Here is a 17,480-nt window from a genome sequence, read left to right on the forward strand (position 1 = left end):
CTGATGAAAGAATAAAACCCAACCAAATACCACCTAATCAGGCCTGTTGATCAGTCCCATCAAGCTGACGAATCATAGGTATTTCGTATGAAATTTTATGATAAAAAACATATTACATCAGTATATTTATGGATATAACCCTGAGTTTTCAGAAACTTTTTGAATCAGGGATTTAGGATTTCACATTGTGTTGGAATACAGGTCAAATCACTCATAATTCATATATTTACTGATTATGAGGCACTTTTCACATGGAACAACATTATACAATATAAAGTATTTAACACTGTAAACCAGTGCACTAGAATATAGTTACTGCTCACCTATTAAGAATACAAGACATAATGGAGAAGAATACCAGCTTGTATAAAATGAAATCAGTAGGAAGATTAGGGTACAATTTACAGGAGTACTTACATTTCAAAAACTTGGAAACATACTTTGGAGAGCAGAAGAAACTAAGTATTAGCAGGCAAAGCGACACTTCATGAAAATATGGTGTAATTCACAACGCATCAAATGCAGACGCTTTCTAGTGCAGCTGCAGATTTTGCTGCAGCCTGGGAAAGGCTGGAAATAAATAGTTAACCTACAACTTGGATAATCAGCCCATGGATAACCAAGATCTCATGATTATAACCACCTCTAAATGATAGTGGGGGAAAAAAAACCCTACATCATCTTGTAAAAGTGCCGAATATAAACACTTACAAGTTCCAGCAAGTCTAAAAACACATGCAAATGTCTACAAAAGATACCAATCATGCTATTTACAAGGTCTAAACATAATTTTAAACATTTTCTATACTGTTAGTAGCATGGAGTAGAAAGGAACACCAATGAAAAGGCCTATTGGTAGTAGAACCCAATATAGTAGTACAAATGTTAAATACCTGGGACATGGTCAAGATAATTGGACAAGGTCCAACACACATAAAACTAAAGCAACTATTAGCAGCAATGTGGCCTTTTTACCAAGGGCAGTAAGATAACCACAAGAAATCTTAAATTCTTAATGAGAAGGCAATACATAGCTAAAAAAAAAAGTAATTAAATCTTTACATAGAAAAGGAGAAAAAATTGTCCCTGAATTAGGTTCAATTCCTTGATATCATTTATATTTAAGAATTAAATATTACATACAGATCAGAGTCTTATGAGATACAAAACACAGTGAAAATACTACAGATGCCTCGACAGCAGAACTGTAAACACTTGCTGACAGTACACAGGGCAAAGCAGCATTCCTTTTATAATACAGATGACCAAAAAAGTCTTGCAGCTGCAAGTCCCTTGGTCCTAGGAAAACCGTCACTTGCTCACACTTGCCTAAAAAATTCTCTGGTGCAAGTGACTTCAGGACATGGCTGTGGAAATGAAGGGCTGTATCTTGATACTGTATCCTTACAGTAATGCCCAAAGGCCACAAATACTTTACTGTTTCATCTCTAATATTACAGCAGCATCTAGAAGCCTCTGAGCTGATTCTGTGCAAGAGACATAGTCTTCTGCCAGCATGTAAGCCAACAACAGAATACTTCTTGCTCCTTTTGCTGTTTTATTCCAGATTGCAGAGGAAAAGATAGGTTTCATTGTTTAGTAAAACAAACAATCTGGCAATATACAAAACACTAGTTAACCAGAATCGCTATTTTCAGAAGCAGGATGGCTGGAGTTTGAGCGTTAGGCAACAAGGGCTTTGAGCCAGCTGATACTGTAAAGGAGACCTGGCCTCCGTTGTGGAAGTCGTACTGCTGTACAGAAGAGGATGAGTAGAACTGTAAGTAGAGTCAAAACACTCAAAAGGCCCAAATTTGGGAAAAGAAATTAACTATAAAATCATTCCAGCAGTTAATCCTTGTAAATGGTGTTTGAATCAGCTAAATCCTGACTAAGTTCATTCTCTGTCAATGAAGAGTGTGAAACAGCCAATCAGTATCCCTTCATAAGCTGGAAGTGTGACGCTAGGCAAATACACACAGATCACACTTAGCAGCTATATTCTCTCAAGACTTTACTCCAAAATCTGAAATGTGCTTTAAATTAGATTGCTAGTTGCTCGACTCCATAAAAATTCCCTTTAGCTGATAATAAATCATTTCCATAGTAACATCACATCTCTGACATCCAGCATTTTCCACATAGATTTTGCCTGGGACTGGTTGCCTAGTGAATATCAGCTTGATCAGTATTACTGACAGTAGGTTCCTTTTTCTCACTAAGAAAAATGTTCTCATAAATTCCGTCTCCCATATAATACAATCTTCTTCCTCTTGCCAACACCTTTAGCATAATGCACACTCTCAGGGAGTCAAAACTTGTTCCTTGTGCCTTCTCAGAAATAAAGACCTCTGAGAAAGTTTGCTCAAGGTTTTTACTGTAAAACTAGAGTAAATAAAACATTACATAAGGTTTTATAGTTCATTATATTATTGATGCAGTATAAGCTACAGAATGAAATTTTAATACAATTTTGGTAATCCAAAGCATATGTGAGATCTGCAACTACAGGTTAGATGTCCATGACAATCTTCCCCCACAAGTAGAAATATTATTCACCTTATCCAGAGCACCTCATTTTCCATGACACTCCCCAAACCATTCCAGAAATCAGTGGAAATGTCCAGTTTTCATGACTGGCGAGCAAGTTCGAAAGAGGGCTGATTTTCAAGTACAGTGACTTAGCAGTTTTGAGGTACTTCCAAAGGGGCTGCTTTTCACAGTTTGATTCTATTTAAAATCACTAGTCACTTCTGAAAGGGTTTGCTTACGTACTTTTAAGGTTGCTAATATAGTCCTGGCATTTCCCAAGTATTCCTGGGCTGTTGGAATACAAGTATGAAGTACTCATTATCAACAATACTTGTTAAATGTACAGCCTTTATTATTTTATCTTAATAGCATGCACATGTACCTACAACCTTCTTCCTCGGCGTATACATTGAGAGTGTGACTTAATTAAGGCAGAGGAGCTGGAATGGGGACATCTAGGTGCTACTTCTGATACTGTTGGTCCATTAGAAATGCTGTACACTATACAACTGAGTAACAATTTACCCATATTGTTGACACTTCTAACTGCAGAAATCCTCATGGAGAATTTCATTTTCATTATGTTGACTTTAAGATATACTTCAAATTATCCCTGTGTAAATGAGGCAAGATTCAAGCTATTTACTTCAAACAGTCAAGGACAGGTGGAAGCATGGTGTCTTCTTTTGCTACACTGAGCATAATCTGCATTGCTTGCCACCTGTGGAGAACCTTACTCTTGGGATATATGGGCAACCTGATGTATGGAATTGAAGTCTCTTCAATTTCTTCAGCAGTCTAAGATAACACTACTTCCAAGCAATAATTTTTTGTACTTCCAGTCACAGCCGTAAATTTATGAGATAATTAGAAGAACTTATTTTGCTCATTAGAATCCCACTGATTACTACAGTTGCCATTACTCAACAGTGCAGAATATGGATATTTTGTGAAAGCAATGCTAACAACATATGGATTCCACACCCAAATTAATAGTACTTCTCTACCAAATAAGTACCAGGCAAAAAAGCCAAATAATTTTTGATTAGACACCACAATCATCATGAATAATAAAAATGTGGGCAGGTCAAACAGGCTGTGCACTGCAGAGAATATTTTCCCTTCCAATTGAAATAGACTGAAATAGATCTTAATATAGAGTTTCTGCAATTACTATAGAGAGGTGCTACAGCTAAAACAACTTGGAACTTCATGGATATGCTTTCTGTTTACAACATTAATATGACTTTGAACCCTCATCTGATCAGTAAAGCTATGACATGCATCGAAATATTGCAAGGCAGAAAATGTACAGCAAAGCGAAGGAAGCAAAGTCTGGTTCCAAAGCAAGAATAAAAGGTTTGCAGAAAACACAAATATTTAATCTGCACCCTTGTTAGCTACAGAAAAAAAGGTAAGGTGGAAATCAATACTCTCGATACAGAAAAACAAAACCCAAAAGGCTTAAAAGCCTTTTAAGGTGTTGAGGGCATGTGTGTACATTGGCATCCATGGTCTGTAGGTACATTGTATTTAAAACTGAGATCTCTGACTTTCTAGGTCCATTCCAAACTTCCAGTTTCAGGTGCAGATGTCGGAGCTGTGTCACAGAGCAAAGCCTTCTCACGTGCTGTGTCCAACAGCACAGAAACCACTAGAAATCTTCAAAGGCTCAGACGAAGGCAAATGGCATGTGATACCCTAATATCTAGATTCTGAAGTTCAGAAACACAGTATTTGTTTATAGACTCCACCTTGTTAAAATCTAATGCCTCACCCAGTCTGGGAATTTTTCTGCAAGGAAGACCAACAACTAGACTTGAGGACTCAGATAAGCCTATCTCTCCAGAAAACAGATGAGCAGGGTTAAATTTTGTGCTGCCTTTAAAATTTTGGCATGGCACACGTTCTTCACCAGTGTGATTAAAGGCTCAACCTATTTACCAGTGTTAAAGATGAACAAAACCCTGGAATAACTTTAAGACACTGAACAGAGTCTGAACACATCTATATGCTTCACACACACACAGAGGCAAGGTTGGAAAACCAAGGACAAGCTTAGAAAGGGACTGACTTGGCTAATCTTCCATTACACATTTTGCCTGTTCACTACAAAACAGATTTTTGGAAGAAAGCTTCACCTTTACCGTACGTTAGCATCTATGAGTTTTCCATTAGGTTCTACCACATTTAGAGCAAAATAAATAGCACTGAAGCAATGACCACCTACCTAGTGACTGCTCTGTTTATTCCTTGTTGTTCTATACATTGCCCGATGCATTACTTATTGTACTCATTACTCTGTATGCAAATTTACTAATATTATCATAGGTTTTCTAATGGCATACCTCACCATTACAAAACACAATTTATTCTTCAGAAAACTTCTTTGATCTGATAGATCAAAATGAAATGCATCCCCCAATTCTGAGTATCCCATTTTTCTTGATACTTAAAAGTACCAAGAACTTAATGCTTCAAAGCACATTTTCTAAATTAACTTTAAATATTAGAGACTCCTCAGCTTGTCTGCAAATGAAGCAAGAGGAAGCAATGAACTCAGAAGTTTGAAACCCACAAACTAAATTAGTGACCATCTGGGGAAAGCTTGATTAATGACTTTGTCTACCATCAACCGTTATGCTGTGGTACAGACAGGAATACACTGCAGATCTTCAAATCATAAATTCCTGAGTACAGCAGTAGTAAATAGGAACAAAGCATTTTACTAGGACATTTCCCATCTGGAAGGTGATTATCAGAAATGTGAAATCCTTCACAGTGGTCACCAAATAGCCCTCCCATTCCTTGAAAATGTAATTTCTTTGTCCAGCTCCTTCCTGCCTAAACTTGGGTCTCAAATTTCATTCTCCCTTCTTGACTCCTCATCTCCATTCCTTGAACACTGTTACTAGAGCCAACCTCTTTGTCCAGCAAGGCTGTTCAATGCCTCTCAGACTTGTCATGCCTGTATTCACATGCAATACAAACACAACTGGTTTTTGCCTCTCTTTCTGGCTCCATATCTGAATTCCTCCCTCTCCAGTCCTGGTCTGCATTCATCACTTAGTCTATAGTTTTGGCTGCATCTGGTTCCAGTTCCACCTATTTCTCCCCAGTCTTACACTCAGACTGTCCCTCTTCTCTGCCTATATAATATCTCTGTCAGATCTCTCTATCACCTCACACAAGCTTTTGCTTCCATTCTCTTAGGCCAAAAGAATTCCAGTTCCTCCCATTTCAGTCCTACATGACATCATGATTTTCTAGGCGGTCACTCCTTTCTTCTCAGCCTCCTTTTTCATTCTTTACTGTAATGTCTAGTCCTGGATACCTTCTTAATCTCTGCAGACTCTGGTGCCAAGTTCCATGGAACTTGTCAAGTTTTGCATTCAAACCCATCAGCTTCTACCTCCCCATTATTTAGACTCATGGAAGCCATGAACAATCTGCCCATGGAAGTTTTCTGCTCTCATATCAGGTGCTTGGCCCACGATCAGCCTAGAGAACAACTGTATACAGTTACAATTGCAGAAGTCTTCTTTACACCAAGCTGGAAAACTCCCTGGCAGAGAAGCTCTTCATGGAAGTTAGTAACATTTTAAGAAATCTCTGATGAGCCTATTAGAAGTAAGATTTTTCCAAGGCTTGCAATTTCATTAAATTCAGGTTGATTTTCATTAGTAAATCAAAATGCATGTCCCAGACAGAAAGATGGATTTCCCCATTCCATAATACTTTGAGAATGAACATGAATTACATAATCTCCATGAAAAGGTAATTTTTAAAGATTGTTTTATTACAAAATTGTCAACTGTGTTGGCAAAAAGTCGGTCAATGTTTGGGAAAGTTAAAAATAAAAAAAACAGGGACTTAATTACCAGGAGTATTACTAGGCTTGCTTAGTTTATATTTACCTCCATTCAATCTTAAAAGGTCCGCAGTGATGAATATTAATAAAATAAAATAAATTCCTATTTAAAGACATTGATTTAATTAAGAGAATTTTTAATGCACAATGACTTAATTTAAAGCATTTCATGATGTCAGATATTAGCAGCAGCTTGAAAAAAAAGATGCCTGCTTGAGGTTAAATTTGGTCTTCTTGTGTTTTATTATGTGATACAGCATTTTTACCTGGTTGAAAATTTATCCATTATAATAAACTCAAAGCTACACATTTCCAAGAGATGCTTAAGTTACACTGAATTTTTAAGTTTCAAATCTTAGCTGACAGAATGAAGTTTTGAAGAACTCCTGATGACAAGCAATCAGGCACTTCAGAACAATTCTGAGCAATTTTGCTCAAACAAATATTCAAGTTGATACTCTATACAGACACATAAGAGATAAAGCAGAATAGTTTTGAAAATAAGAAAATAAAAACAAATTAAATGGCTGCAGGCTTAGAGATAGCTTATTAAAGTTTCAAATATTCACAAATGATTTGAAGGAAATCCAAATTAAAGGATATCAGGGTTCAGTTTTAAAGGAATCTATGAATAAAAAATTTTGACGGTCTATTAGAAAAAACATGCCTTTAGCAATACATTTAAGAACAGTTGTGTAAAGTCTTCAGGCTCAAATATTTACTGTACCTAACAGCTGAACTGTAAAAATTGTGTATGTCAGATGCACATTCCTTACGTCATGCAACCCTTGCCTGCAGGTCATTACAACAGCCTCAGTTCCAACTTCAGATTCCACATGTACAACTCATCTTTCTGAAGCTAATGCTGTGGGTGTCAAACCACAAAAACAGGGAGTTTGATGTTCATTATTTAACAGAGACAAGTGGACATCTGAAAGTATGAAAACTCTGTAAAGCCAAGACTACATATAACTATTTTGAAGATGAAAACTGAATCTGAGAATGAAAGTAACACTGCAGGTCACTAGGGAGGGGATTTATCTATAGCTAGCCAAGAGACAACTGTTTCAGATCCTTTTCTTTTGTCAAAGACACATCTCATAAAGTAGAAGCATGAGACCTAGTTTTACTGTAGCAAGGCTAAGTACTAGTAGCAGTCTAATCCAAGCAGCAGAGAGCTTAAAGCAGGCTAATGTATATAGTTTTTGCAACTGCACTATAGAGCCACTCAGTGTTAACCTGTGAGCAAGAAAGAAAATTAATGAGAAGTGTTTGTATCAATAGTGTTTTATTGACTTGACATTGGGTATTAGCTATATTCCAAATGAAATAAATGTAATACAGATAGAGGACATCAACTTTCTGCTACAGGTGAGCCCAGGCTGTTGATGCTGCTCATTTAAGTATTCTATCAGTGCAGGTCTATCTGTGCAAAACTGGTCTTGGACATTTTGAACAAGCTCTTCAAACTAATTTTTTTTTTTTTTTAAATTATGTATTTCTGTCTTTTATTTTCCCAGTTCATAAATGACTCTTATCTAACTTTACAATTCTAGAACAGTCTTACCCGAAGAGCATGTGGCTATTTCTTAAAGAGATTTTTAAAGAACGGTTCTCAAAATAAGCCAAGAAATGTCAGGGCGTCATCCAAAGTTTCATATTACACTTGTCAACTCATTCTCACAATTTCATTAAGTAGGCTTAGAATCCATGTCTCTAAAATGGATGTTTCGAGAATTTAGTTACAGCTCAGATACACGCATTCACAAGCCTGATTTGCTTTAATGGTAAGTTGAAAGTGCTCAGCGTCACTTGAGAATTGAAACTATAGTTTATGTGACTAATGAGAATAATTATCTGTGTAAGGCAAACTGTTGATATGCTGCATGGTAATTCTGGTTTTCTCTCCTTTTGTAAATGTGAAATAGATACTTCAAATGCAGTATTCAGTGATGGGGATGGGAGCATGGGAAAGGTAAAGCTGGAAAAGAAAAACTACATAGCAGCAGTAGATATTCTGACCTACTTCTTGAAACTGCCCCTCGTATGTCCTGTGGGAATATCTCCAAGGAAAACTCTACCATGCATGAAGCAAGTAAACAATTGCACCCCTTCTAGAGCCAACAAGAAAGAAGCAGAATTTTAATTTCCAAACAATGCACATAAAGTTCTATCATTTAAAAAACAGTGCTTACCCTCAAGCTTTAGTATTAAAATATTATGGTGAGAAAGTTTTGCATAAGGGAAGAAATACCAGTGGAGAGCACAGAACAATTACAGGAAAAATTCACAATTTAGAAGTCTCTTATCAAACAACGAATTTCAGGCAGAAAATTTGGCACACCCACCCATTTTTTACCCAATTCTGAATTGCTCAAATAGCTAGTTTTATTCTATAATAAAAAGAGTGTAAAAAGAGGTTGTCAGGGCAGAAATTATGAGCAACCAGAGAAGAAAAAGTCTAGAGAGAAAGCAGGACACAGAACAAGACCATTAAAAAGAACAAGCAAATACATTTACAGTGTTTTTCGAAGTTTTCTTTTCCCATTATGAACTATTTTCCTCCCAAAAGCCTACAGTTTGCCATAACCCCACTAATGCACATCCTTCTGTAATCTACTGATAAAAGAAAACATGTATCAGAGGTTAGCAATCATTTCTATCTAAAATGTCTTAGCTTTTTAAAGCATCTTTCATCCAATTAAGCCACCTATATTTCATTAAAAAGGCCTTTAAAATTATTATCCTGGTTTATATAGAAGCTCTAAGAGTACCTGTGGGGTTTTCTGTTTTGTAGGTCTGTATTTCTATCCAGTTGTGGATGAAGTGACCTCAGAAGATCAGGTCATCAGGAGAACATAGTAAGTTAAATGTTTTTAAAGTAATTTATTACTAAGATATTTAGAAGTGAAATCACAAGTAATTCAGTAGATGTGTTACAGAGGAAAAATGTAAATAATGTAAAAAATTATTCTGTTCTTTCAATTTTCATCTAATTTTTAATAAATGTGTAATTTTGGAATGGAGTGGGAAACAGGGAATAATAATTGTTTGCAAAGTACAGCATTTCAGATATTCCTGATAAAGATTCTAATGATTAAGATTTCTGAATATTAAGTACGCAGTAATAAAATATCTAAATGCAGTTACTCTTTTTCATTGGTTTCTTTACTGTTATCTCTTAAACTAATTAGTTGGGTTTCCACAGTGTTGAAAAAAATGGAAATATACAAAGTAGTATCTTAAATTCCTTGTTTTGCCATGTGCTTCTTTGCATGTCAGTATGCAAGTCTCTGAGGTACATTTTCACCAGGTACATTACCCTGCTTTTTTTGTATGAGATGTTCCAAATTTCCCTCTCATTTATACAAAATCCACTCTCACAAACTTGATACAGTTTTACATTTGTATCAAATGTTCCAGAGAAAAACTCAGGCTCTACTTCCATTTGTACAGTTAAAAGAAGAACCTAAAATCTTTTAAAAAGGTGTTTTTCCTTGGTTTTCCTCAGGAAAGCAGGGAAGTATGTTGGTTTTATCAGATTTGCTGTCCAAATTGCAAAATAATTACATCTGCCTCAGTGCGCTGGTGAGCTGCTTCAAATACCCTGAGAAAAAAAGACCTGAAGTAACAATGCGGACTGTACCCTTGCTGCAGAAAAGGGCTTACCATTGTGGCAAACTGAATTGAACGCAAATCAAATATACATGGCTTGTAGGGCAATTTAAGAACTTTTAAAATACCTGTCCATCTCTTTTCTACTTGTTCAGTAAACCGTTAAGACTGTTCTGTCCATAAGCTCATACTTCCAGATCTCTTGTAAACATGAGGTTTGAAAGAAAAAATAAAAATAAACTGTGTCTAGAATCTGATGACTGGGACTTCCATCAAGGGAAACAAAACCAGCAGGTCTGAACCTGCAGCTGAAGTTCAGGCAACAGCTGGATCGACTGGCTGGCACAGCAAAACCAGCCTGTCAGTACATATTTTAAGATTTCTGGTCTGCTGGACATGATCAGTTGCGGGGTAGAGTAAGCATTTATGAAGAACAACATAAATGCCCTCTGGGTATATGCTTCCAGCCTGCTATGAGGTAGAGGGCTCGAGTATTAGGCCTCGGTATGCCACTTTGCTTTCACTCTGCAGTGCAACCATCATGCAAAAGGGCTATACTTCCCCCATGTAGGAGGGGAAACATGATAATGAACAGCACTAAATCCAAGGTATACTTATGGTAAATGACGATTTAACCATGACTTATAATAAAATATAAAGACTTGCACCCAAACTTAAGATACCATCTGAAAGAGTGACCATAAAAGTCACCATGCATTCAATTTTTTTTTTTTTTTTAAAGGGCTTGCCTTGTAAAGCAAAAGGTAATTTCTCTACTGGCATCCTGCAAACCCACTGCGAGTGAAAAAAATTAAGCTAGCCAGGCACTGCAAGCCCTAGGGGGCTTAGTAGCCCAAGTGAGTCCCTCAGTGACTCCCAGGAAGCTCTGGCATGTCTTTGATACTGCAACAACATAGCAAGAGGAGCCTCTGCTGAGAGAGGGCAAGTAACTGCTGATGGCGCAGAGAGAGCACAACTGTCCACCTTTCACAGCCAGAAAGAACAAACTGCAAAACCATGATTTTGCCACTGTTCGGGGAAAGTGACTTGCTCACAGCTATGTTATCAAGAAGAGTCAAGACAATGGGGCCAAGTAAAACCAGCAAAAAACCCCTCCCCACAGTCATTCATATGTAGGTTGAAATCTGCAGCTGTGTAGGGCATATTTCATTATGTTTCCAGAGCAACTGAACTCTGTAGGAGAAAGTTCATTGTGCAACATGACAAAAGCTGTGTGATGTAGCATAAAAGCATGCTAGTTGCTCAAATTTTGGAAGAAAAAGTACTGTTAAACACAGATGTGTCATGAAAAAATAGGCATCATACTGTAATGAATAGGTCTGTATGCAGCAGCGTAAGAGAAAGCTCCTCAGCCATTAAATTTTGTGGGCTGTGTAGAACATGTCTCATGCAGAAATTGTTTAAATCCAAGTTTGGACCTCGCAAAGTTGTCACAATTGTACAGTATCCCTCCCTCCTGCTACAGCATGGAGAGCTTGACTGCTGTCCCTCACAAGTTTGTCTGCGCACTTAAGTTTTTCACAGATAGCTTTGTTTTTATTGGAGCTCTAATGAAACTCAGTATTTTCCAGCAACTTTCTCCTACTGAAACTTGGGCACTGGCTCACACGCAGAAAATAAATTTGCTCTAAATCTTAAATCACATAATACAATTATGATTTCTTAAATTAACAAATACATATTTAAATGCTAAGCCTTTATCAATTACATTGAAAGATGCAAATGGGGAGTCTGTGCTCAGCATTTTATAACTGAAGATACCTAAAATCTAGATTATACATCTTGGTCTTTATTACTTTTGGTATTTTTAAGAGTAGCTTCTGTAAACTCTCTTGCTCTTTTAGTTATTACCTAACTGGATGTTAGCTATTCAGACACCAGAAGACAACGAATACTTACGTAAGAGGCAACTCCAAAACTGAAGTTCAAGTGATCAAGATTATTCTACAGTCCACATACGAATTACCCTCAGAAGCCTAAGAATTATTGCTTACTGTTTAACAGAAGCATAAAGTTAAAACCTACAGCTGCTTTTGAGTATGTACAATTTTTCTGATCATGTTGCATGAAAAGAACATCAATTTTCCACTGACTACAGTGGCTGTTATCCAGCATGGCTTCAAGGATTTGGGGCTAGGATATTTGCCAAGTCGTACATGCATACATAGAGAGCAGAGGACACGAATGGAAAAAATGAGGTGCTCCTAGCCAGCATGGTGACAGGAAGCTTCTCCATCTTGAACTGAAAGATTTGGAAAAAAATATGCTCATAATCATATTATGTTTTGCATATAGATCAAAACAACAATTTTCAACTACCTGGCTTGAAAGCAGTTGCACGATCCTTTGGAGTCCAAACTTACTAACACTGATTAGCCCAATAATAAAGCAGCACCCCTCTAGGACTCAAGGATTAGCACTAAGTGTAACAGCTCTACTGGAGTATGGGTTGAGAATAAAGGAGGATCTTGGTGTTCCACAAAACTGGCCTGGATTCCTCTCAACGCAAAAGGCAGAAGACACTCACCAGCCAGAATGTGTAAAAAAAAAAAAAAAAAAAAAGTTTCAAGGTGCTTCTTTCTAGAAATGCTGAGAACATGGGTACAAAATGGCTGCAGAAGAAACAGCCCATTACATTTCCAATGGCAGTAGGATGATTTTCGCTTACAGGCATGGCAGCAAGAGAATACACTGACAATCCACATAAATTACAAGTGAGAAGCTAGCCAGGAAATCAAAGGAGTAGTGGTTTAAAGACTACTTTCTGTAGGATAACCTAGTCACATTAAATTTCTCGTTGCTGTGTTTTAAGACAGCACTACAGTACTAGAATAAATCCAGAAAATCAGGGAGGAACACATTGTCTGAAAAAGTTCTTGCAGGTTCCCCAGAACCAAACCAGCACGTAGTGACTGTACTTTTTGCTTTGAGTTTGTACCTGCATCACTGTTTGTGCTTTATCCCACAATCTTTCAGCCTTAGGATAAAAAGGCTTTGAGATAACATTGCTGAACAAGAACACCTGATTTCTTCCACAGATAATAATATTGTAAGTAGGGACTTTCCATTCCTACATCTTCAGATAATGACATAGTTAAGCACAGTAACTGTGGTATGTCCAAGAGAGCAAATTATTAGGTGTACACATAGACAGAATTTAATTCTCTCTACAGAGGTTGCATTTAATCTCATCCTATGCCAAATGATGGGTTTCTCCACTGGAAATGGCACTCAATTCACTACACGACCTGTGACAGCAAGCACAAGAAATGTCTGGCTTTCAAGATGGCATGCTAAATTGTTTTGCTAAGCAGTGAGTGTACGCAATACTAATTACAGTGGTACAGCTTCTAGATCTAAATTGTGTAAAACTGAATGTTTAATGTACCACTGGTTTAAAAAACAGCAGCGACAAAAATCACCACCACCACAGAAAAGCTTTCCTAGGGCAGACGGCAGAAAATGGGGAAAGCGAAAACCACAATTTACTGGCACCAATGCAGCATCTGTCGCTTATGTTGGTTATTATGGAATCATAGATGAGTGAAAGACTAAAAACATATGGCTGGAAGCTACCCATCAAATACCAGTTTAACTAAGCCCCTGTTTTTTTCTGGATGCCAAATAATTATCAGTATCTGAGAGGCCAAATACTCCAGAATAAGGTTGTTACAATGATGGCAAAGCTTGCTCAATTTATCTGTCAAACATACTGACTTTATAAATGAGCCACCACCTTTTGACCACAGTTCAGTATGGCTGATGGATGTCAATTATGTCCATCAGAAAACAGCTAACTTAAAATGGGAGATTTTATGATGTTTCTAGAATACATCTAGAATTAAACCAGGTTTCACCTTGATACTCAGAACTCTTAGGCAATGCATAGCACCAGATTGAGCTTCAGCTTCACAGGAAACGACTGATTTCCTATCTACTGCCCCTGCAGAATCATTCCTCCTACTCCGGTAGATACTAGCAACCTAGAAATAAATTACATTAAAACTCTGTGTGTTTGAGACATTGCAGCTTTAACACTTGGGGGAGTTATACCGTCTGCTCAGTCTTCTGCCTTCTATCGTCTTCACGATCAAAAGGGCTCACATTTACTGAGATCAGGACAGCTCTGAGGCTTGTTTTTAAAGACATTACAAGGAGCTCAGCGCTCCACATAAAATCCAAGAACTTGTTTACAGGCACAACTCTGTAACAAACTAATGATGCTGTCTCTCTACTCCTTTGGTGTCTGATGAATGAAGTATTTGGGCCAGAGTAAAATGAACCTTTTCTGAATGCTACTGACTGAAGAGAAATAAGGGATGAAAAGAAATACATAATTAGGAATGGAAAGGGGTAATGAGAACCTAACATTTGAGAAACTAGAGCAAAGTATCTACTTGACCTCTAGGACCAGCCAGATGTAAATGTTGCTTCTCCAGCATTCTTCACTTTGTTTTATTGTTATTTTTGACATGTTGTTAATGTGCCATTTTCAAAACATAAATCTTCTGAATAGTGGAACACAAAGCTCAAATGCTTATCTCTAACTTTCAATTCTGTGTCTTTCAAAACTCACTCACTCTCTTGCAATGTAATAAGTAACAAAGCAGCCACTACACATTTCCTATTCCCAAACTCTTCATGCAGCAGAGCTTTAAAACCGTTGCACGTGTCGACTGAAAAACTGAATCTCCACATGTGGTTTACAGGGCCTCAAGGATGGAGCAGCATACAAAAGTCTGGTTTGGATGCATGGGGAGGAGGGAAAAAAAAACAACCAACAAAAAACCACAAAAGGAAACATTTAACTTGCAGGAAGATCAAAAGCATAATTTTACAGTGATCTCCATTAATTAACACTGGCCTACACTTAAATCAAAGGCTCACAGAATTGCTTCAAATACTTTAGGACTTGTGCTAAATCACAAAATACTGATTAGTACTCCAGCCCTCTGGTGCACATCTACTGTAACTTCTACAATTATTTTAAAAAGCATGTGGCATTCTTCCTCCTTCTCAGCTTCCTCCCTCACACCCACTTACAAATGATGCGTACATTATGGCAAACAAATCCAGCTATGGAGAACTGATCTCTTGCACCAAGAAACCAGTCTGATTCAGGGAGATTAGGCTGGGGCCAGATAATGCTGTTAACAGTAATTTATCTCCTCAGAGTCCTTATTTTGTCCACTAACAAAAATGTAAAACACATTTGTCTCTTATGTTCACTGAATTTTCTGTCTAAAAAGCCACAGTACATTCCTCTCCTGCTTGTGCCCCTCAAAAATATCATTCTCATTGGTTTAAAAAGTGTTGTGTTTTATCTTTTTAAAATTTGGTAGTGTAGAAGTGTGGAAAAACAAGTTACTAAAAATCCTTCTTGACATTTAGACAACAAAGTGTTCCAAATATTCCCATTTATATATGTACCTTCCCATTTATCTACTGAAACTCTTCAATTTGAAAGGTTTTGACAGCCGATTTTTCTTCATTTTCTTGATGAAGCAGTGTACTTTTTTTGATAATGGTGCAAACGGGGTTTTTTAATTAATTTGAATTCATAATGTATTTCCAAATTACCAAACCACTGAGAATTTAGAACTTGCTGTAAGGTCAATTTCACAGATGAAGAAAACTAAACAGAAAGGTGCTTTTGTGAAAAACAAGAATTTAAACCTAATAGCAAATCAGGCAAGAAAATAAAGCAGCTAGTGATGTTGGAGAGAGCAGCTCAAAACACTGGCTCTTCAGACTAATACTTTCAGAGAAAAATTTTGTTTCAATCTTATTATCATATGCAAATATTTTAAACCCTCAACAGTACCATTTATTCAAGATGAGGCAGCACAGTGGTGAAAAGATGTCCTGTGAATGATATTTGATTCCTGTAAAGAAGTGGCTAAACATCCTAACTCCATCCCAGTTAGCTCAATTCTCCAGCCCGTCTCCATCACAGTAACTTCCTCCCCGGCTCCAACTCTCCCCTCCCTATCCCAATTTCCCTTGATGTCCTCTACATTGCCCAGCTATTCTTGTGGCAAAGAGCAGCGGAGGTTATGGCTGGTTCCACACTACACAGGCTGACTGGATAGCAGACTAGGGGGAGAGGAGCTACTGAAGCATTCCTTTGGGTCTCTCTTCTATCCACTTATTCACAAAACTAATTTTATCAAACTTTTAAGGAACTGTATTGTTTCCCTGTCAAATGAAGGAAGAATTGATAAGACTGGCAGCATGACCACAACAGTCAAGTCTCCCAGGAAATCAGACTAGCACAATACCTCTAAGACTTCCAGAACAGCAGTCCGCTGTCTCCTCTTCCACCAATCACTGTCAGCAGTAGCTGAGAAGTGTCAGAAAAATGTTTTGCCCTCTCTAATCAAGAAAACTTAATGCACTTTTTATCTCAGAGATACATCTTCATACTATATTAGTAGAATGAATTTCCAAGAAAACATAGAGCTCATCCACAGAATTCATACATTGTCCTGAGTTGTTTCCTTGCATTCTGTTTCTCCTTTTTTCCATCATTTTTTATCTTCAGCATTCCAGATTTTGGCAGTGGAAAAACTTTACCAACAATCCTGAAGTAGACTAATCCAGAATCTTTTTACTTTTGGCAGAACTGAAAAACATCACAACTGTTTCAGTCTGAATGCAGAAGTAAACGTACTCTGACCATTCCTTTGGTCTAGAATTAAATTTTAAGGCAAGTGTAAGGACCGCTTCACACCCTTATCGGGTGATGGTGAGCACTCCTGTGACAAAGAACTTCTTCCATTTCTCCCCAGCTAAGACACTAATTCTCAGCAAGCACAACTGATGTGGAATACATTGTTTCCTCACTGTTGCTGAAACAGCTCTCCCAGTTGCTCTCTCACTGTTCCATTACACCTGCCAGAATAACTAATGCATTTGGCTTCAAAAGACAGTCAATAATGACAGCTGGTGTTTTTACAGTGTCCTCAACCATGTTTTAATTCATGGCTTCCAAGTTGTTCTCCCCTCCCCTGCAGACACCTGTACCATACCCGGCTCAGTCAGGAAAATCTAGGTATGAATAATTCAGTTTCTAAAACAACCCATTTTGAAATAAAGTGCTAGGAGAAAACCCAGAAAAATCGTTTGTGTGTGTGCGTGTGTATAAACATATACATGATCATAAATCTCAGCTTCCAATTCCAATCAATGCAAGAACAAACACTTCTACCAGGTAGTTGTAGCATTGTGCGAAAGTCCTGCAAGTTCTCCTCCTCCCATTCCCCCCCCTCAGCATTTCGATTCAGAGTACACACATTGTGTGTGTGTGTTTCAGTACGGAGGTAAGCCTTCCAGCTTGGCTCCTCCAGGGAAAAAGGCTATCGTTATTCTTGGAGATTAGTTTTCAGAATCAGGCCAGTATTAACTAAACTACAGTTGCTACCAACTGAAAGGAAACTTT

At 37.5% G+C, this 17,480-nt stretch overlaps 1 protein-coding gene across 1 annotated transcript in view; it reads right to left on the bottom strand.

Annotated features, from left to right (window-relative positions):
• Nucleotides 1–17,480, bottom strand: part of RPRD1A (regulation of nuclear pre-mRNA domain containing 1A) — a 45,204-nt gene that overhangs the window by 5,092 nt on the left and 22,632 nt on the right. The gene's annotated exons all lie outside the window — the stretch shown is intronic.

The sequence above is a fragment of the Strix aluco genome, chromosome 1, assembly GCF_031877795.1.
Source record: "Strix aluco isolate bStrAlu1 chromosome 1, bStrAlu1.hap1, whole genome shotgun sequence".
Taxonomy (NCBI): domain Eukaryota; kingdom Metazoa; phylum Chordata; class Aves; order Strigiformes; family Strigidae; genus Strix; species Strix aluco.